At 41.9% G+C, this 23,040-nt stretch overlaps 2 pseudogenes; both read left to right on the top strand.

Annotated features, from left to right (window-relative positions):
- Positions 1 to 315: 315 nt before the first annotated feature.
- Positions 316 to 1,321, top strand: LOC124939779 (annotated as a pseudogene).
- An 18,332-nt stretch (positions 1,322 to 19,653) lies between these two features.
- On the top strand, positions 19,654 to 22,709 carry LOC124939492 (annotated as a pseudogene).
- Positions 22,710 to 23,040: the final 331 nt, after the last annotated feature.

The raw sequence follows: 23,040 nt of genomic DNA, 5'->3' as shown, positions 1-23,040 counted from the left end.
TATGAGAATAGTAACAAATAATGTCACAAATTTAGTTAGATGTTGATAATTTATCACTAATTTTTAATTATTATTAAGTATTTATAAAAATATTAAGTGATAAAATTTATTATATTATACTATAATATATGATATAAAAATAATAATTTAAATATATATATAATTAAATTTAACAGGCATTTAATAATAAAATATAATATTAATAAAACATCAAAATATAAAAAAATTAAAATAATTGAGTTTAATAGTAAACTATTTTGGAATCTCTTTATAAAATATAAATTGTCTTTCTTTCTAAACACAATCAACAATCAAGATGAAAACACTAACTCCACTTATTCTCATCATCATCATCCTCTGTCTCCAGTCAACTTCGGCGGTCTCCGGCGCCGTCCGATGTAACCCGGAGGACAGGAAGGTTCTTCTGAAGATCAAGAAAGAAATCGGCGGCAATACATACTTGCCTTCATGGAATACCCAAATCTTAAAAGATTGTTGTGATTGGTATTCTGTAGACTGTGATTTCAAAACCAACCGTGTCATCCGCCTCAATATTATCCAGAGCAACTTTTCCGGCCAAATCCCTCCCTCCGTCGGTGACCTTACTTACCTTGAGAACCTCAGATTGCACAAACTACCAAATCTCGTCGGTACCATTCCCCATATCATCACAAATCTCACCCACCTCAAATATCTCGAGGTAAGCTGGACCAATATCTCCGGTCCAATCCCCGATTTCCTCAGCCACCTTAACAATCTCATCAGCCTCGATTTATCTTTTAATAATCTAACCGGTACGATCCCTTCTTCCCTATAGGACCTCGCAAACCTAAACTCTCTCAATCTCCACGGGAATAAGCTCACCGGTACCATCCCTGATTCATTTGGGAAAATCAAAGGAAATCCCGACCTTTATCTAATTCTTTCCAACAATCAGCTAACCGGGAATGTTCCTAAATCTCTGGCAGACATGAAAATAACTAAACTTGATTTCTCTCGCAACAACCTCCAAGGTGACGTTTCCTTCTTCTTCGCACCCGACAAGGAGATTCAGATTGCTGATTTCTCCAGGAACATGCTCGAATTCGATCTCTCCAAGGTTGTTTTCCCCAATACCTTTACTTCGCTAGACCTTAACCATAACAATATCTACGGGAGCCTCCCGCAAGGGCTAACGTCCTTGAAAATGCAATTTTTAAATGTAAGTTACAATCGCCTCTGCGGTCAGATTCCGATAGGTGGCCGGTTGCAGAGTTTTGAAACGACGACGTATTTTCATAATCGGTGCTTGTGCGGTGCTCCATTGTCGGAATGCAATTAGTAGATCAACTCAGATGGAAAATAATTGTATATCATGTCATGAATCTTAATTGTTTATTAAATAATAATCAAATAATGAATTATATATATATATATATATATATTCTTTTTAAAATAGATATTTTTTTTGCATAACAAATAAGATCATAATATCTTTTGTTCTCCATCCTTCAAAATTAGTTTATTTAAAACAATTGTATGTCCACCTCCATGTTTTAGGTAGTTTTTTTTTCTAATTTTAAAAGATAGAACCCCTAAGGGCACACAGGCCCGGCCTCGAGAGTCCCCTAAAGTCGAGGCCATTGTAAATTAAAATTGTGTTGCCCACAAATTTAAAATAACTATATAATAATTTATACTTTTTTATATTTAAAAATTGGGATCTTCTTAAGTGGAGCCAGTTGCATAAGTTGCCTCAACTTGGGCCGACTTTATCTAAGATACATAAGATATCTCCCCATTGAAGGCATGGAGTAGCTTGATTTTATTTGTTGTTGTTCTCTTCATTATTAATATTAAAATTCAAAAAGAAATAAAATTATTAGTCAATATTTCTTATATCAAAAGTTTAGAGGGTTTATTTTAATATGTAGAGAATTATTTTAATATCTACTGTCACACCCAAAATTTTATTTTAAACCGAGTAAACTTTGGTTTTGGCAGAAACCAAGGGCCCAGGTCAAATCGGGGCCGGGGTCGAGGGAAAATCTATGTCACGACCGAGGGGGTCCGACCAAGGAAAAATCTATGTCACGACCGAGGGGGTCCGACCGAGGGGGTCCGACCGAGGGAAAATCTATGTCACGACCGACGGGGTCCGACCGGGGAGTCCGACTGTTTATATTTTTCCAACCCTCTTTTCTTATGACCAGCAGGTGACAAGCAGGTGACCAACCCTTTGTATTATTATATTATTAAACCCAAGTGATGACAAGCAGGTGACCAGCCCTTTGTATTATTATATTATTAAACCCAAGTGATGACAAGCAGGTGGCCAGCCATCTTTTGTTAGCCCATGCCTAAGACAAGCAGGTGACCAGCCCTTTGTATTATTATATTATTAAACCCAAGTGATAACAAGCAGGTGACCAGCCCTTTGTATTATTATATTATTAAACCCAAGTGATGACAAGCAGGTGACCAGCCATCTTTTGTTAGCCCATGCCTAAGACAAGCAGGTGACCAGCCCTTTGTATTATTATATTATTAAACCCAGTTGATGACAAGCAGGTGACCAATCTTCTTTTAGTACTACATATAGGGCACCCATTCCTTCATTTTATTCTTTTCCACCATCTCTCTACTAAGAAAACTAGAGGCACACTTTTAGAAGGAAAACCATAGCACCTTTAGGAGCAGGATCATAACATAGCAGCAAGATCATCTTATAAGGCAAGCTCTTTTCTCAACTCATCTTTAGAAACCCACACTTGTTTATAATCTGTTTTACAAAGTATATTCTGTTTTCAAAGGCATGATCTGTTTCAAAGGTAAGTTCTATTTTTCAAAAGTATAATACGTTTTTGTGGACAAAGAGTTATGGACTGGATGGATCTGGGCAGAAGGCTAGCCAGGTTGAGCTCTAGTGGTCTGATGCCAAAAATATGTGTTGGAGTTCTATTGGGACTGGACTTCTGGGATGAGCTCTAGAAGATCCTACCCACACAGACAAGTGTCTATTCAGGTTGTGGACTTTAGGGATAGACTCCGAAGAGTGCCCTTCCAACTATGTGCTCAACAGGATTCCTAACTTTCAGGATCAGCTCTGAAATGTAAAGGGACAGTATGTGCTCAAGGATGTTTCTGTTCTAACCATTTTATAAACTGTTTTACAAGGCAACACATCAATACCAGACAACTTTTACTTGTCTTTTTATATACTCTTTAAAATATGCTTGCTGGGTCTTTAGACTCACTATTTGTGTGGTGTAGGTACACAACCACATCATTTTGTTGACCCATGAAGGGAGGCTTGGAGGGTGGGTAAGGTGCAAGGGAGGTGTGTGTGTGGGAGGAGGGACAAATGTATTACAAGTGCTTTTAAGGTCTGGCACTTAATGACCTATGTTTTTATATTTAAAGTGCTTTTAAGGGCTGGCACTTAAAGACCAATGTTTTGTATTAAGGAACCATGTTATAATTATTTTTAATGTAAAGGGCCTTTGCTGTTTTTAAAGGGTCTGGTTTTGTAATGACAATCATATTTTTTTATAAATCTTCTGCAAATGTTTCTGTTTTCCGCTTAAATATATACGTTTTTAAAAATTCAACACTTGGTCTAATTAAAGTAAGAGTCAAGGTTATTACAGTTGGTATCAGAGCAATGGTTGTGAACCTTTGTACTTAGACACACATGCTCCTGCAACTGCAACTCCAAGGACTCACCTTCCGGTTATTAAGTGTTTAAATAAATTGTTAAACTGATATTAAGTGTATAACTTTATTTCTATTAGAAACATGAGAAGAAGAACTAGAGGCAACGCATCTACCCCATCTGAAGAGAATGACTAGAACAACTTTATGTCCGGTCTTGTTGATGCCTTGAGGGATCAAAACCGAATACAAAACGAGTAGATGCGTGAAATGTTCCAGGCAAATGGGTTTAATCCGAACCATACTAGCAACACCCATGAGGGAGGCAGCCAACAACCAGCATACAAGCACTTTATGAGTTTCAAACCATGCGACTTTAAGGGAAGTACTGATCCAATGGTGGATGAGGAGTGAATACGGTCAATTGAGACGATATTCGAGTTCATGCAATGCAACAACTCGGATAGGCTAAGGTGTGCCACGTTCATGTTCAAAGACGATGCTAAAATTTGGTGGCAAGGAGCAAGTCCACCCTCGATCTTGATACAGCAACATGGGAAGAATTCAAGGCTGTGTTTTATGGCAAGTACTTCACATTGAGCACCAGAAAAAAATTGGCCAGGGAGTTCCTGGAAATCCGCCAGGGTGATTTAAGTGTTGCTGAGTATGTTAAGAAGTTTGAGCGGGGTAAGTATTTTGCACCAATGATAACGGGAAACAACGACATAGAGCTGAACCATTTTCTAGAAGGTCTCAATGCAACCATCGACCGAGATGTGAGTCTGAGCAATGTTGCAACAATGAGGGAAACAATTGATAGGGCTCTGATGGCAGAAAAGTACATCCAAGACATAGTTAGAGAGGCTCAGACCAAGAGATCTAGATATCAAGGGAGGGATTCACTAGGGTCAGCTTCAAAACGGCCCTATCAGCAAAATTATAATAACCATTCAAATCATCAGCAGTCAAGGAACATCTGGCGCCCTCAACAACAACAGCAGCAGCAGGAGCAGCAGCAAAGAAGGACACCATATTCTAGACCAGCAAACCAGGCCAACCTGCCAACTTTCCCTTGCAATCTTTGTGGGATTATTCATACGGTGTCGTGTCTGCAGAGTTCCAACGTTTCAATTGTAAGAAGGCTGGGCATTATAAGCGTGACTGCCCACAGTTGAGGAAGGTCATACCAGGCAGGGTCTACTCAATGAATCAAAAAGAAGTGAATCCAAATTCCACTATTATCACAGGTAATCTTCTAATTGCTAACAATTTAGCCATTACCTTGATAGATACTGGAGCAAGAAATTCTTTTATTTCTGCATGCTTTGTGCAACAAGCTGACTTGAAACTAGTTGAGTCCATGGTTGTTTATAAAATATCTCTATCAGCTGGACCAGGTCTTAAAACTAATAGGTTTGTTAAATCTTGTGAAACCCAGCTCCAAAATCACAAGATGTTTGTGGATCTTGTGGTGGTGGAGATGTCGGGGTTTGATGTTATTTTAGGAATGGACTGGCTACTCCGTCATGAGGCTCAAATTAATTGCAAAGATAAGTCTGTGGCACTAGTTGACCATGATAGGAAGGCCTTTCTGTTCCAAGCTCAACAGTTACCTCAAATAGAAGTTCCAAGTGTGTTGGTTGCTGCTCATGTTAGGTTGAATGAGCAGCAACCAAAGTTAGAAGATATCTTGGTGGTAAGGGAGTATCCAGGTGTATTTCCTGCTGATGTTTCTGGGCTTCCACTAGTTAGAGAAGTGGAGTTCAGCATAGTGATTAAGGTTGGTAGTCTGCCAATCTCGAAAGCACTTTACCGTTTAGCACCCACCGAAATGAAGGAGTTGAAGGACCCACTAGAGGACTATTTGAGCAAGGGGTTCATTCTCCCAAGTGTGTCCCCTTGGGATGTACCAATTCTGCTTGTGAAGAAGAAGGACGGGTCCAGACGGTTATTCATCGATTATAGGGAGCTCAACAAGGTAACAATCAAGAACAAGTATCCTTTGCCAAGGATCGATGACCTGTTCGACCAACTCAAAGGGGCTTTGGTCTTCTCCAAAATCGATCTAAGGTCCGGCTATCATCAAATCCGGGTCAAGGAGGAAGACATAAAAAGACAACATTCAGAACTCGATATGGGCACAATGAGTTCTTAGTGATGCCATTCGGGTTGACAAATGCACCAACAGTTTTTATGGAGCTCATGAATAGGGTCTTCCACCCCTATTTAGATCAGTTTGTGGTGGTCTTCATTGATGACATCTTAATCTACTCCAAAACAGAAGAAGAGCACCATCAACACTTGGCCTTAGTTTTACAAAGTTTTATTTAATCATCATCTCTTTGCAAAACTAAGCAAGTGTGAGTTCTTGCTGAGGGAAATAACATTCTTGGGGCCACATTGTTTCTGCCAAGGGCATTGAGGTTGATCCAGCTAAAGTTGAAGTAGTGAAGGATTGGGCAACACCAGCAAGTGTGACTGAAATCAGAAGCTTTCTGGGTCTGACTGGCTATTACAAAAGGTTCATCAAGGGCTTCTACAAAATAGCTCTAACCCTTACAACCCTAACGCGAAAGATGAAAAGTTTGTGTGGTCTGATCAATGTGCCAACAGCTTTGAAGTGTTGAAGAGAAGCTTGATATCTGCCTCTGTTCTTTCAATTTCAACCGAGGTGGGCGACTTTGTTGTGTGCACAAATGCTTCCAAGAATGTTTAGGTGTTGTGCTAATGCAGAATGGGAAGGTAGTGGCTTATGCATCCAGGCAATTAAAGATCCATGAGAGGAATTATCCAACTCACAACCTGGAGTTAGCGGCTGTGGTGTTTGCCTTGAAGATATGGCGCCATTACCTCTATGGGGAAATGTGCCAAATCTTCACCGATCATCAAAGTCTCAAGTACTTGTTCACTCAAAAGGAGCTCAACATGAGGCAAAGGTGCTGGCTGGAGCTCGTTAAAGTCTACGAATGCGAAATAATCTATCAACCAGGGAAGGCCAACGTGGTAGTTGATGCATTTAGCCGAAAATTAATCACCCTCAATCAACTTACTGCTCAACCAAACCTAATCCTGGAATTCGAGAGGCTGAACCCGGTGGTGTTGGAGCAGCAACAAGAGTGCATCCTGGCGACTTTGGCAATAGTTCCGGACCTACTTGAAAGAATTCGGTTGGGGCAGGCGCAAGACCCCCAGCTGACCACATGGAGGCAAAGGGACGAGAAGAAAGGCACCTCATTGTACTCAACTAAAAATGATTTGGTTTATCACAAAAGCAGGCTGTGGGTACCATCTATGGACTCCTTAAGGCAAGAAGTCATGGCTGAGGCGCATTCAACACCCTACTCTGTCCATCCAGGAAGCACCAAAATGTTCAAAGATCTGACTTTATATTGGTGATCAGGAATGAAGAAGGACATCATGACCTTTGTAAGTGAGTGCTTGACATTCCAGCAAGTGAAGATTGAGCACCAAAGACCAGCGGGGCTGCTATGTCCTTTGCCAATTCCAGTATGGAAATGGGAAGACATTGCTATGGATTTCATAGTCGGCTTGCCCAAGACTGTGCGAAAGATGAATACCATTTGGATCATTGTTGACCGTCTCACCAAGTCAGCTCACTTTCTGCCAATTCGCACCACCTTTTCAATGACTCAATATGCTGAGTTGTACCTGCAAGAGATAGTTCGGCTGCATGGCATCCCAGCAAGGATAGTTTCTGACCGAGACCCACGTTTCACTTCTCATTTCTAGGAGAGTCTTCACAAGGGTCTTGGAAAAAAATTGTCCTTCAGCACAACCTTTCATCCTCAAACTGACGGCCAATCTGAGCGTGTGATCCAGATACTTGAGGACTTGCTATGGGCCTGTCTTATTGACTATGGAGGCAATTGGGAACCCAGACTGCCTTTGATTGAGTTCGCCTACAACAACGGTTTCCAATCTTCCATTGGAATGGCGCCATTTGAAGCATTATATGGGAAGAATTGCAGGACACCACTACATTGGGATGAGGTAGGCGAGAGAATTATGATTGGGCCAGAAATCGTATCCAACACCGTGGCCCTGGTGGGCAAGATCCGGGAGCGGCTGCTTGCAGCTCAAAGTAGGCAGAAAAGTTATGCTGACAAGAAGCGTCGGGATATAAGTTTCAGTAGGGGTAACCACGTTTTCTTAAAGGTCTCACCTTGCAAAGGTATCATCAGGTTCGGGAAAAAGGGCAAGTTAAACCCAAGGTACATCGGTCCCTTTAAAATTCTGGAGGAAATAGGTGATGTGGCTTACAGACTTGTCTTGCCCCCAACTCTTGATACAGTCCACAATGTTTTTTCATGTTTCCAATCTAATGAAATACATTCCAAATCCGACCTATATCATCCATCATGATGTAATGCAATGGACACTAAACTTGACCTATTAAGAGGTCCCAACAGAAATAATTGCAAGACAGATCAGAAGGCTGAGAAATAAAGAAATCAACATGGTGAATGTACTCTGGAGCAACCATTCTGTTGATGAAGCCCCTTGGGAAGTAGAAGAATATATGCAATAGAAGTATCCTGATTTATTCGGTATGTTTTAATTTCGGGGTCGAAATTCTTTTAAGTAGGATCAAGCTGTCACACCCAAAATTTCATTTTAGACCGAGTAAACTTCGGTCTTGGAAGAAACCAAGGGCCCAGGTCAAATCGGGGCCAGGGCCGAGGGAAAATCTTTGTCACGACCGAGGGGGTCCGACCGAGGGAAAATCTATGTCATGACCGAGGGGGTCCGACCGAGGGGATCCGACCGGGGAGTCCGATTGTTTATATTTTTCCAACCCTCTTTTCTTATGACCAGCAGGTGACAAGCAGGTGACCAGCCCTTTGTATTATTATATTATTAAACCCAGGTGATGACAAGCAGGTGACCAGCCCTTTGTATTATTATATTATTAAACCAAGTGATGACAAGCAGGTGATCAACCATCTTTTGTTAGCCCATGCCTAAGACAAGCAGGTGACCAGCCCTTTGTATTATTATATTATTAAACCCAAGTAATGACAAGAAGGTGATCAGCCCTTTGTATTATTATATTATTAAACCCAAGTGATGACAAGTAGATGACCAACCATCTTTTGTTAGCCCATGCCTAAGACAAGCAGGTGACCAACCCTTTGTATTATTATATTATTAAACCCAGCTGATGACAATTAGGTGACCAACCTTCTTTTAGTACTATATGTAGGGCACCCCTTCCTTCATTTTATTCTTTTCCACCATCTCTCTACTAAGAAAACCAGAGACACACTTTTAGAAGCAAGACCATAGCACCTTTAGGAGTAGGATCATAACATAGCAGCAAGATCATCTTATAAGGCAAGCTCTTTTCTCAACTCATCTTTAGAAACCCACACTTGTTTATAATCTGTTTTACAAAGTATATTTTGTTTTCAAATGCATGATCTGTTTCAAAGGTAAGTTCTATTTTTCAAAAGTATAATACGTTTTTGTGGACAAAGAGTTATAGACTGAATGGATCTGAGCAGAAGGCTAGCCAGGTTGAGCTCTGGTGGTCTGATGCCAAAAATATGTGTTGGGGTTCTATTGGGACTAGACTTTTAAGACGAGCTCTAGAAGATCCTACCCACACAGATAAGTGTCTATTCAGGTTGTGGACTTTAGGGATAGACTCCGAAGAGTGCCACTGGTGAAAAAGGGGTCAAAACCAAGAGTAAAAACTCTCGGTTTTGACCTTATAACTTTCGGTATAGACACATTACCGAAGGTTTTAGTAACTCTCGCCATCCCTCGGTATTGACTCTTTCGTTAAAAACAATTGGGTATTTACCGAGAGATATCGTAGAGTTTTCGGTTTAGATACCCTAAAGTAAAACCGAAAGGTAATTGAAAAACTTTTGTTTTTTCTCTTTGTGGAAAAACCGAGAGTTTTATGAAAACTTTCGGTTTTCTTCAAATGGAGAAAACCGAGAGTTATATGAAAACTTTCGGTTTTTCTCTTTGTGGAAAAACCGAGAGTTTTCATATAACTCTCGGTTTTCTTCAAATGGAAAAACCGAGAGTTTTCTAATATCACTCGGTTTTTTCATTTGAAGAAAAACCGAGAGATTTCAATATTACTTTCGGTTTTTTCCCGTAAATTTTTAAAAATGTGCGGATTATTTTGCTCGCAACCAAAACCTTTTCAACCAAACCAATATATCAATAATAAAATAAATGCCACATACATTAAACGATCACATTAAATGATCATTATCATTACAAAATTCGCAACCAAACTAATAATCCGAACAATCTGTTATAAATTTAAATTGACACAACTACTAATGAAAACATGTTTTGAATCGAAACAACCTTAGCTTGTGGGGGAGGAGGTGATTGTTGCCTCATATACAATTCGATTCTCTCCATTCTTGCGTTCATCTCTAACTTCTCCCTCTCCATTCTTGTCACAATTTCAACCTTTTCCGCTTGCATTTCTTCCATTTTGCGCCTTCTTTCTTCATCCCTCTTCTCCAGTTCCTCCAGCTTGAGCTTCATAATTTATTCTCTTCTAACAATCGTTCATTGTTTCTCTGTGAACTGTTTCCACTTCGACGATCCTCGCGAAAGTGTGTGGGTCGGACGCCTGATCCCATTCCGAATACTACCCCGTGTTTTTGTTGTCCGAACACCCTCTCTGTCAATTCGAAATCCGATATCCCCGGTTCATTACTAACAACCTCCTCCATCTCAACCTGCACAATTGAAATAAAATATCATTTCTATAATAAAAAACTAGGCATATTCAATTCACTTACAATTTTCTCTTGCACGTGTTCGTCCAGGACGGGTGTTGGGTTTTCTTTTGTCGGTTTTGGGGGTACGGGTCCTCTTGAATACTTCAATGACAGACGGTGCCCGTCCCATTTCAATCGCCTGTTCAAATAAATGATTTATATAATTAATAACAATCTTTAGATTAAGTTATTACAAATAATGTACTTACCAACTCTTCTTCAATTTGTGCAAACGGTCTACTTCCCGTTCGATGTGGAAATTTCAGCTTATTCCTATTAATAATATTTGTACGACTGTGTTTCTGTATTTGAAATAAAAAATGAAGTTAGATTAATTAATATCAACTTTTATTTGAATTATGAAACCGTACCTTAAATTTTTCTGTGAAGAAATGGTTGCGACACACAAACTCCCAATCATCTCGATCGTAGTCTGGTGGAGGATTAGCCAGTACCGCCGCCTCGTCTCCTTTGTGGACGCAGATATATGTCTTGTTCAAATCTGACCGCCATCTATCCCATATCTGATTGGCGTGTCCCAATCCGGTCTTTCGAAAAGACTCAATATCACCATTAGTAGCTTCGAACGGATCCTGAAAAAAATAACATTCAAATGTTAAAAATAATTATTTAATGACGTAATGTATAATCAAGTAATAAGTATTACCTTGATAGCAGTCCATAGTGAATCCAATTGGTCTGCACTTAAAGCCTTCCACTTTAGAAGACGGTGTGAGACGGCTGCGGGGTCCTGGATAATCGACACCACGTGTCTAGACCACCGTGTTCTTCCCACGTCTGTACCGTCTGGCCTCCCATTCTTCTCTCTAAACGTAAGAGGAATCCTTGTCCCCGCTACCCTCTTAGACAGCGCAATATTTTTGTTCTTCCCCCGTCTCTTGCGGGCAGAAGATTCTTCAAAATTATCAAAATCATAATTAGATATGTCAATCAATTGAAACACTAACTAATTTGTAAACGAGTTACCGGTCGATGATGGGTCGAGAGTGGAACCGTGCTCCTCCTCGTCATCCTCCTCGATATGCTCCTCGAGACCCTCGTCTTCAGCCTCATCGTCATCCACCATATCAACAAACGTGCTCTCTATAAACTCTTGGAGCTCCGAAGCCTCAACATCCTCGTCTGTTGGGGGAGCAGTAGCTATCAGGACCACAGCAATAGGTGGTTGGTCTCTAGAAGATGATCCTCGGAGCTTTAAGGACTCGGATTGGGCAAGTAGGTTTTGGTAGCTTTTATCCAATTTCTTGGGTGTCTTCCTCATACTCTTCCAAGTTGTTTTAGGACCTTCAGACATTCTTAATGCACAGCATTAATAAAAATGAGTGAATAATTGAAATAAAGTAGTAATAAGAATGAATATAAAGTAAAAAACATAATTAATCTGAACTATATGTTTGTAAACCGCGGTTTTATTTTTGTCACAATCTTCCAACCGGGTCGGGCTGACATATCAGGGGCGTAGAATACTTGTTTCGCTTGAATCGCCAATATATACGGGTCTTGACTTTGGGTTTTCAAAATTCGGTTTACATTTAAACTTACGAACCCATATTTATCCACTTTCACTCTTAGTTCCCCCGAGTGTGTATCAAACCACTTACACTTGAATAAAACAACTCGTTTGTGAGAAAAGTATTGTACTTCGATTATATCCGTTAAAACTCCGTAGTATGACATAGTTTCAGACCCGTTGTACCCCTCAACAACCACCCCACTATTTTGAGTGGTCAAACCTTCGTCGTGTTTTTCTGTACAAAATTTGTATCCGTTTACTTTACATCAAACATACATAGACGAGTACATACTTAGAACTTTTCCTAAGATCTTGAGGTCTCTTGATATGTCTGTAGACACCCCATTTTTACACCCTAGATACCTAATAGAAAAACCTGGCCCGGAATAATACTCATGTTTGTTTATTGAACCGGTAAAACAAAAATAGAATCACCCCGTGGAAAACTGACCCGGTAAAGCTTAAAAGATAACGATCCAAAGGTCAAATTTCATAACAACTTTGTTTTCCCAACCAGTGACACGTTCATGTTGTACGTTTTGAAAAATCTTGAACTTTGAGTATAATGTTATTGTTTGCAAATTTGTGCAGAAAATGCTCAAAAAGAAGGAAAAACTACCAATTCAAATCCTGGGAGCTAGCTGAAGCTATGTTGCACTTCTAAAAATCATATCTTTTGCACCAATGATCCATCTTCAGTGTATGATCTACCGTTGGAAAGCCCTTTGAATTACCTTTCTAACGACACCAAATACTTTCCCCAGTTCTCCCTGAAGCTCAGTCCAAGTCGCCCGCAGCGAAGGTGATGCGTGAACTGACACGTTTTTGTGAGGCTAGTCTCTTGACCAACACGGACCATTTCGTAAACAAAGGAGAACATGGGGATGTAGGAAAGAGTCTTTCCTTTCCAATGGTACCAACCTCATTGTGGGGAAAGCTCTGTGCACAAAGTTATGGGCTATTAAAGTTATGAAAGTGAAAATCGCGAGATTGAAAAGATTGAAATGGAGGGGTGGCTTTAAAATATCATAACTTTGGATAAGAAAGTCCGTTTGGGTTCATTCAAAAAGGAGATTCATGATCGTGGTGTTAAGAACTGACCATAAAATTTTCACAATTTTCTGAGCAAAAACGCGACCGGGGTGATTCGTTTAGTGTGAAGGTGCAAAGAAAGAAAAATGGAAAAGGAGTAAAACGAAAAGAAAAAAAAAGGGAAAATATATATTTTTTTCTTTTCTTCCAAGCGTGCCCTTCAACTTTTGGGCTAATTACAAATGAACCCCTGTAATAAAATTAAAAGGAGGGGTTTTTCAGTTGGTGAGTTTTGGGGGGAGAAAGAGAGCAGTTTTTCAGTTCTTGGAGGAGAATTGATCTGAGGAGAGGAGCGGTTATCAGATCGGAAAACCAGTTCCATTGCGAGAAAGCTAAAAGGCGATCTCGTTCTTGGAGAATTGACCCTGTTCCGTCGACGAAAGGAGAGGATAGGACTAAAGCGCTAGACGACAGTTGGCAGCAGAAAAATTCCTCAAGAGCGTCCTTGAAATCGAGCCTCGCTTGTCGCGTGGGAGGATCGAGAGATAGTATCATTGAAGAGAAGACAGAACGAAGAACTACTGAAGCAGGTTCCGGCTGAAGATTCCTGCGTTTCCGGTCAATTCGTTTTCTCCTTTCATTCCGTCCTTCCCCGTTGATTCAGGTAATCGCTAAACTGATATAGATACTCGCAATGTGATTGAGGCATCGGTTCTGCACACCGATGCCATTCGTTCGTTGAAAATCCGATTGAGTTTCTGTTGTTTGATTTATTGATTGATTACCTGCTGAAATGAATGCTCTATTGGTTAAATATCAACTGTTGGTAGTGTTGGTTAGGTTTAATCTAGACTTAGAATTAAATTAGAGTCGATTCTGCCTTGAATTCCTAGTCTGTTGTTGTTGAAATTGTGAAATCACATTAGTCAAGAGAAAGAAGCCACTGTTTTCTCAGTCATACTTTGGTTAGTTCTTCGGCTGTGAGAGTTTGAGCACGATCCCATGGTGCAGCAGGGTCCCATGCGACGAGACAAACTACCGTAACTGGTGCTAGGGCAATCCAGAAGAAGAGAAGACATCAGGGGATATCCGGCTGTCCTGCAACCTGGAGAGATAATCTCGATTTCCTTTCCTTCCCTTCGAGATCGGGATTTTCTTGATCAGGGACTCTAAACGACGGAAAGACGAAGATGAAGGCTAGGCGATCTAAATGGACCCGCGAAGCGTCGTCTTCAAGCAACAATCGGTCTCGGTTGCGAGGGACGCCGGAAATCGCCCCTGGCCGGAGGACGAATGGAGGGTCGCCGGAGAGGGAAGAGCTTTTATTATTTCCTAATTCCCCAACTTCTTTCGAAGTTGCAAAGAGGCCCCTGGGCCTTTTTGATTTTTAAATAGGTATTTTGTATTTTAATTTCGAATTAAAAAAAATTAATTCGAAATTAAAATAGGCCTCAAGCTTTTACTTCCTTTCAATCGAGTCCCTGGATTTTCTTTTCCTTTTATTTTAACTTAAAACTTTCAAAAAAAAAAAATAATAAAATAAAATAAAATAAACTTAGGTCCTGTTTGTTTCCCAATTTTAACAAACCACCTTAAAATGATGATTCTAACATTCAAACCACTTTCAAACTTCCCCAAATTTTTCCAAAAACTCCAAAATATTATTTTCTTCAAAAATAATTTTCCTCGGAATTTTTAAGGCCCGTTTGGAAAAATGTCTATCTTTGCAGTGTCATACCAAGGGTTCCATAACTCTGAAAATTCCAAACTTGATTCCTGTGAGCTTTTAATAATATTTTTGACTATCATATGAAATTTTTGGGATTTGAGGAATTATTTTTGAAAATGACTCATTTTAATGTGTTGTGTTCGGAGTTCTCTTTAACTCTGAAAATTTTAAACTGGGAAACACTTGGGACCTTAAGTTAATCCACTCTTTTCATTCCTTTGAGCCAAAAAATAAAATTCTAGTCCTCCAATCGAAAACCTGTACGGGCCAATTCAATTCGAAAAAAGGGAGCGTATGCCAATTAAATAAAAAATGGGCACACGCGCCAGAAAAATCGAAAGGGAACGAAAATGAACGCGTACAGAAAACTGGCGACTCTGCTGGGGATTACCTAAGATGTTTAGCTCAAAACATGTAGTTGGCCAAACTACCATAAAATTTCCGAAGGATGTTACGTTTATAACTTCACAACATTTTGCTTGAGGGTGTGAGAACCCGTGAATAATGTGAATCTTGCATTCACATTTTGCTTGATTGCTTACTTGTTCAAATTGCATGGGGGTAAAACCCGACAAAGCTCGACGCTTTTAATTGAAGGGGTGTGCAAACAGAAGCGTTGTCGTAAACACTGTTTGCACATGAACGGGCTCAAACGCTCATTTTACTTCGAAGTCGTGTAGTCAAGGAGTATCTATAGGATGCTAACTACACCGAAAGGATGTGTGCCCAAAATGTATCGATTGAAGCACTGAGATACATTAGTCTCTCTCATCTTACTTCTTTTTTATTACAGCATTCTCCACGCTGTAAGCCAACCACGATGTTTAAAAGATGAATGTTGAGCATATTTGCACGATGTTGATATAACTATGTGATAAAAACGGGGTGACGATTGTGTTCGTACGTAAATGTGAATCTGTTTCGAAATAGAACTTCTAGCATGGACAAGCAATTTAATCGAATGCTTGTTCAATCAGGATCTTCTATTCATTCACCACGGCACCTCGAAGAGACCCTTCAACTGGACGATTCACCAAGTCTACAAACCCAATTCCCGAGTTGGCTGAAACTCCCGATTCGGGTCCCCAACCTCTTACTGCTGCGGAGTCGCAGGACATGCGTGATATGATGAAGAACATGATGTTGGTGGTCACCCGACTCTCTGAGAATGTGGACGTCATCAGCGCTAACTTGCTAAAAACCACAGCTCATCCTACTTCAGCCACGGTAGCCCAACCCGTTGCTCCTTCACCTCAGGGTGCACGACGAGACGTTCCCCCCCACGAATCCAACCCCTCTGGAGGAGCAACCCCATGGTATGCGTCACGGAAACACTCGAGCCACGAATCGCGTTCGTCATCCTTCTGTTGTAGGTTATGGTTCCCATTCTGAGGAGGAGAAAGAAGAAGAATCGTCATGGTACGGAGACACTGATGATGAAGACACTGACAACCATAGCCGTGCCTCGCTGTCCACCAACAAAGAGAGTTCTTCTTGCCGTAAAAAACAAACTCGAGTTGCTCCCGCTGTGAATCATACCGCCGCTTTTCAATACCCGCCGAAGTACCACGCTATGATGTCCAAGCTCGCCGACACCCAGGAAAAGATGCAGGTGCAACTGAACCAGATCTCTCAAGGGGGAGTCCCAAAAATTGTTCATGACTGGGAGAAAGGCCTCCGCGAGGCCGAGAAGGGGACCGTTCCCCATGACTTGCTACTGCCGGATATCGGGAAATTCACTGGAACCGAAGACCCAACCCTGTTCTTTGATAATTACATTGATGCAATGGGTCCTCTACACTTAGACACACCAACCCTGCTTCGTCTATTCTCTCGATATTTGACCGGGAAGGCATTAAGGTGGTACCTGCGGAACCGAATCTCACGATGCACAACTGTCAAAGAGCTGGGGGATGCCTTTGCGGAAAGGTACAAGATGTTTATTTCTCAAGAGATCACAGAAAGGGATCTAAAGTACATCAAGAAAGGCGAGAAGGAGACGTTTGAATCATTCCTCAATAGGTGGAGGGCAGCGGTGTCCGACATTGACACCCCGCCTTCGGAACAGGCCCAGATCGACCTCATGCTTGAAAACCTAAATGACGTGTACAACAGCGAACTAGCCTCGCACATCTTCACCAGCATGGTCACTCTTATAAAAACGGGCAAGAACATGGACCAATCGAATGCTCGCTTGAAGAACAAAGCCGTCGCTTCCTACCCCCCTTCTCGATCATATCCCATGCCTAAACCGAGGGCCCCTGCTACCCATTATGTGGCTGGCACTTGGGCTAGCTCAGAAGTGAAGATGGAAGGTCCTACAGAACGTGTGTCTCCTGCCCCGCCTCGCTATCCCGCGAACACTTCCCGCAACGCGCCTAATCGTACCAATACCTTTCCCCCTCGCCAATATGATGATCTAGGCATGCCTCTTAGTAAAGCTCTAGAAGTGATGATGTCCCAGAAACTCGTCACCCCGTTGACTCCTCGGCCCGGAAGGGAAATAGCTGGAAAACACCCAAAAGACTTTTGTGAATACCATCAGGCCCACGGTCACGAAACAAACCATTGTTATACCCTGAGAGCTAAATTACAAGACTTAATCGATGCAGGGATCATGGCTAAGCCTAACGTTGTCAAAAACCCTCTTCCTAATCACGGGGTCAATGTCATCGAAACTTTTGAAGACTCATTCTCTGCTGATTTCCTTCTTTCCCTCATTCATGCTGACCCTATGGAAATTGCGATGGTGTCATCTGATGCTAAGCAAAAGAAGAAGAAGGTTAGTGCCGCAAGTGCTGTCCCATGGGATTACGCCGCTGAGAAAACTACCCCGGTCATCTCTGCAACGGTAGGGCCTCGTGCATGGGAAGTGGTGCCAAAATTATCTAATATCCCTGATGCTATTACTTCACCCTTGTTTCCTCTATCTGAAAAACAGCCCGTCCGATCTGATAAAGTCGCCCGTCCTTGGGTGGTTCTACCAACGGATAACAACTTGCCGAGAGAGGATGCAAGCGTCAACCTCACCAGGTCTGGCGTTGATTACAGGGCTCCTTTCATGAAAGCCATGGATGCTAACAAACAGAAAGAAGCAGAAAAGGAAGAAGACGTCCGAAAGCCAACAAATGCGACTGCACAAGTCCCTCCTCCCAATAGCATCTTAGCTTAGCTCAAGAAAACAAATGCTAACATCTCTCTTTGGGAGCTGTTGATGTATTCTATAGATCATCGCCAGGCGTTGTTATCCGAATTAAGCAAGAAGTCTGTATCTTTCGATACCACCCCCGCGGAAGTTGTTGCTATGATGTCTGCGCATGCGTCGTGCTACACTATCACTTTTGACGACTCCGATCTCCCATCTTGGGGCCCTAGTCATGCTAAAGCCCTATACATTTCCATTTATCTTGAAGGGAATGTTGTACCTATGTCTTTGATTGATAATGGGTCGGCCCTGAATATTTGCCCCTGGCGCACCTTAGCAAGGATTGGAGTCATAAAGAATCGTCTTCTTCCCTCTGACTTGTGCGTGCGAGGCTTTGATAGCTCTGAGCGTGAAGTCATGGGAAACCTCAAAACTATCATCAAAGTATCTAATATCCCGTTCGAGATAGAGTTTGTGGTGCTTAATATACAACCCTCTTACAATCTGATCCTCGGAAGGCCTTGGTTGCACCAGGCCAAAGCTGTTGCTTCGACGTTGCACCAAAAGCTGAAATTCATGCATCAGGGGCAAACCATTGTGGTGAATGGGGAGAACTGCACCACCGTCGGAATGACTTCGTCGCATATCACTCAAGAAGTGGAGCTCAATGGGTTTCAGGTTAACGTGATCGAGGATTCAGGTACCTTTTTACCTGAACTGGATTATCGCATTTTTGGGCCACCCATTTTAAACATGATGTATAAGATGAACTACTTTCCCGGTATGGGTTTAGGCCCATATGGGACGGGTAGTAAGACCCCTATTTCTTTATGGGGTCAAAATAATAAAATGGGTTTAGGGTACGTCTGTACCCAAAAGCAAAAATCTAAACATAATCATTCACTTGCTTTGTCTAAGACATCTTTGAATGGTCGCTTTGTCAAGGCAGGCGAGAATACACTGTTTTGTGGGTTCCCGAAACCTTTCTTTTGCCCTGTGGCACGAAAGTGTTTTCCGGGACTCGAGATATTCTCTGATTGTGTTCTCCAACCTGATGTTTTCATTCTATCTAGTGGACAGTCCAAGAGAGAAGAGCCAGACTACATGGGAGGACTCGAGGAGCTCTTCCGAGAACCGGAGATGTCCACGAAAAGTCGAGAGCGATCAAAGAGTACAACAGGGTCTTGCTCGATGGAGGCCAGCCCCGACATACTAATTTTTTATGACTCGGATGATTCAAGCAATGATGAGGGGGTTACACCCGCATCCAAGTCGATCTCCAGGTCCACATGGGCGCGTGTCTTTGACACTGGGAAAACCATAGTTGAGGAAGTTATATCTGAGAAGTTCACTAAGCAAGAGTCTCTTTCCGCTGCTTCGTCTTTTCTTTCTACATCCCTCCCAAATCGTGTTAAAACTCTAGTTGACCCTCCTTCTCCTTTCGTTTCCGAGTCGGATGTTGTTGTTGAGGATTCTAATGTCCATCTTAATGCAATGCATGATGTTACTTTGAATTCAAATGATATGTTTGTTGATAATGATTTTCCGTTTGAAATGAAACGATTTTTAGAAATTGAAAACCAAGTCTCTTCCGCGGAAGAAACTATTGAAATCAATTTGAATTCGGGGGAGGATCCACAAATTGTCTTGATAGGCCAAAGCTTAGATGAAAACGAGTGTCATCATCTAGTTGAGTTGTTGAAGCTTAACAAAGACGTCTTTGCATGGTCCTATAAAGACATGCCGGGCATTGACCCTGAAATTTTCCAACATCGTATTCCGTTGTACCCGGATGCCAAGCCCGTCAAGCAGAAGCTCCGACGTATGAAACCCGATATGGTCGACAAGATTAAGGAAGAGGTGCAGAAACAATTGGAAGCCGGCTTTTTAGATGTTGTCGAATATCCAGAATGGGTCGCCAATGTGGTCCCCGTGGCTAAGAAAGATGGAAAAGTCCGTGTGTGCGTGGACTACCGTGATCTCAACAAAGCTAGCCCCAAAGATAATTTCCCACTCCCACACATTGACGTGTTGGTTGACCATGCGGCTGGTCATGAGCTTTTATCATTCATGGATGGTTTCTCAGGCTATAATCAAGTTTTGATGGCGCCTGAGGACAAAGAAAAGACTACTTTTATCACTGAAGTTGGCACCTTCTGCTACCGCATAATGCCTTTCGGGCTGAAGAACGCTGGAGCCACGTATCAGAGGGCGGCCACCACTATTCTCCACGACATGATCCACAAGGAAGTTGAAGTCTACGTCGATGATATGATTGTGAAATCCAGGAATTGAGCGGGACACATTGTAAACCTAGAGAAGTTCCTTCAAAGTATTCGGAAATACCAACTTCGTTTAAATCCAAAGAAATGCACATTCGGTGTTACTGCCGGTAAGATGCTGGGATTTCTAATTACTCGGAGAGGAATAGAAGTCGACCCTAGCAAAATTGCAGCCATCACGGCCATGCCAACACCCCGGAACGAGCGAGAGGTTCGAGGATTTCTCGGGAAAATCCAGTACATTAGTCGCTTCATCAGCAAACTCACTTCCACTTGCGATCCTCTCTTCAAGCTTCTGAAGAAGGATCAAAGATTCATCTGGAGTGACGCTTGTCAACACGCCTTTGATAAGGTGAAAACTTATTTGCAATCTCCTCCTATCCTCATGTCTCCGAAGCCAGGAGTCCCTTTGATTCTTTATCTCACCATCATCGAGTCATCCATGGGGAGCATATTGGCCCAAGAGAACGAGAACAAAGAGGAAGTAGCTGTCTACTACCTCAGCAAAAGGATGACCGGTTACGAGTTGAATTATTCTTCTGTGGAAAAAGTCTGTTGGGCACTAGCCTGGGTAACGAAGAGGTTGCGCCACTACATGCAAGCCCACCCAATCAAGCTAGTGTCAAGACTCGATCCCATTCGTTTCTTGTTTCAAAGAACTCTTCTTTCGCCGCGTCTTGCTAAATGGATGATGATGATTTCAGAATATGACATCACATATACCGTGCAAAAGTCAATCAAGGGGAGCATAGTGGCTGATTTCCTAGCTGATCAACCAATCACCGTTGGAGACGATGACGAAGAGATGGTCTTTCCAGATGATGAGATCATGGGTGTTCAATCCGAAACATGGAAGTTAATGTTCGATGGTGCGTCGGGCAGACAGGGTTACGGCATTGGTATCCTTTTGATCGATCCTGCTGGCACGTATAATCCTACTTCTGTTAAGTTGAGTTATAGTGTCACCAACAATGAGGCCGAGTACGAAGCATGCATTGCTGGGATCAAGTTAGCTAGCGAGAAGAGGATTAGCAGATTGGAGGTTATTGGAGACTCGAATCTTGTAATCTCACAAGTCAATGGGGATTGGCAAGTCAAAGGCGACAATCTTAAACCTTATCATTCTTTTCTCATGCGTTTAATCGCCAAATTCGAAAGTGTTGTTTTCATCCATGCTCCAAGGAGTCAGAACCGTTTCGCTGACGCCCTTGTAACTCTCGCGGCAATGACTCAGATTCCCGAAGGAATCAAGATCAAGCCACTCAAAATTCAAAAGAGGTGCAATCGCATCTATGAGAAACTAGTGGTGGCTAACGCTAGTATCTCAAGCAAACCTTGGTTCGAGCCCATTCAATCATATATCGAAATGGGGGAATACCCTGCCCACTTTCAGAAGAAAGAGCGCCATGCTCTCCGTCAGTTTGCCACTAGCTATGTGGTTGTGGCGGGATGTCTCTATCGACGATCTTTTGATGGACAAAACATGCTTTGTGTAGATCAGGCGGAGTCTACTACCATCATGGAAGAAGTGCATGCTGGGAATTGCGGTTCCCACATGAACGGCATGGCTCTTGCTAAGAAAGTTCTTCGGCTATGCTACTTTTGGCAGAACTTGGAACAGGATTGCATTGCGTTCGTCAAGAAGTGTCACCAGTGTCAAATTTATGCTAATCTAAAGCATACTCCCGCTTCTCTCCTCTATAACATGACTTCTCTATGGCCATTTTCTACATGGGGAATCGACATCATTGGGAAAATCCACCCTCACGCATCCAATGGCCATGAATTCATATTGGTCGCTATCGATTACTTTACCAAGTGGGTTGAGGCTTCTTCATTCAAAATCCTCAAATCCTCCCACGTGGCCAAGTTCATTCGCAATAATATCATTAGTCGATACGGGGTTCCCCATTCGATGATTTCCGATAATGGACGACACTTTCAAGGTAATGTGCTCGAACTTTTAAGAGAATTCAAAATCGAGCATCATAAGTCTTCACCATATCGACCGCAAACCAACGGGGCAGTCGAGGCTGCTAACAAGAATGTGATCTCAATCTTGAAGAAAACCACACAAACATATAGGGATTGGCATGAGAAGCTACCCTATGCTCTGTGGGGTTACCGAACCACCGCTCAGACCTCTACAGGCGAAACTCCTTATTCGTTGGTATATGGCATGGAGGTAGTTCAACCCATTGAGTTGGAATTGCCTAATCTCAGGGTTCTTTTAGAGATCCACGTCATCGAGGAAGATTGGTTGAAGTCTAGATACGACCAACTATCACTCATGGAGGACCGGAGGCTAGATGCCCTATGCAAGACACAAGCTTATCAACAACGCATGGCAAAGGCGTTCAACAAGAAGGTTAAACCTAGGCATCTTGTTGTAGGGGACCTTGTTCTTAGAAAGACCCGAGAGCTACAGGACCCTAGAGAAAAATTTCAGCCGCCATGGGAGGGACCTTTCATCATCAAGCAGATTTTTTCAGGTGGAGCTGTTCGCCTCGCCACTCTCGATGGCGATGAGTGTTCATCACCCTTTAATCTTGACACGCTCAAGAAATACTATTCCTGAGATAAAGAAATCAACGACATGGTTTTGATTTGTTTCAAAAAGAAAAAATCATGGGGGTTTTCTCATTTCACGTGTTCCGTGATTATCAAAGATGTTCCAAATGAGGTGAACGCCTAAGCCCATTTGCTTTCTACAAAAGGCATTTTCGGAAAATGCATATCATGAATTCAACATCTTTTCTCTGCATTTGCATACAAGCATGCATTTCATGACATTGTCTTCGAACCCCTAGTTTCTATACTAGGGGCATTTTTGCAAATGCATTTAAAAACAAAAACGAAAAAAAAACTTTCAACGTGATTGTTAAGGTCAAGTTTCTAAAAAAAAAACA

Source organism: Impatiens glandulifera, chromosome 1 (genome assembly GCF_907164915.1).
Source record: "Impatiens glandulifera chromosome 1, dImpGla2.1, whole genome shotgun sequence".
Classification (NCBI taxonomy): domain Eukaryota; kingdom Viridiplantae; phylum Streptophyta; class Magnoliopsida; order Ericales; family Balsaminaceae; genus Impatiens; species Impatiens glandulifera.
The sequence above is the reverse complement of the archived record's forward strand: the minus strand, read 5'-3'. Positions and strand labels throughout refer to the sequence as shown.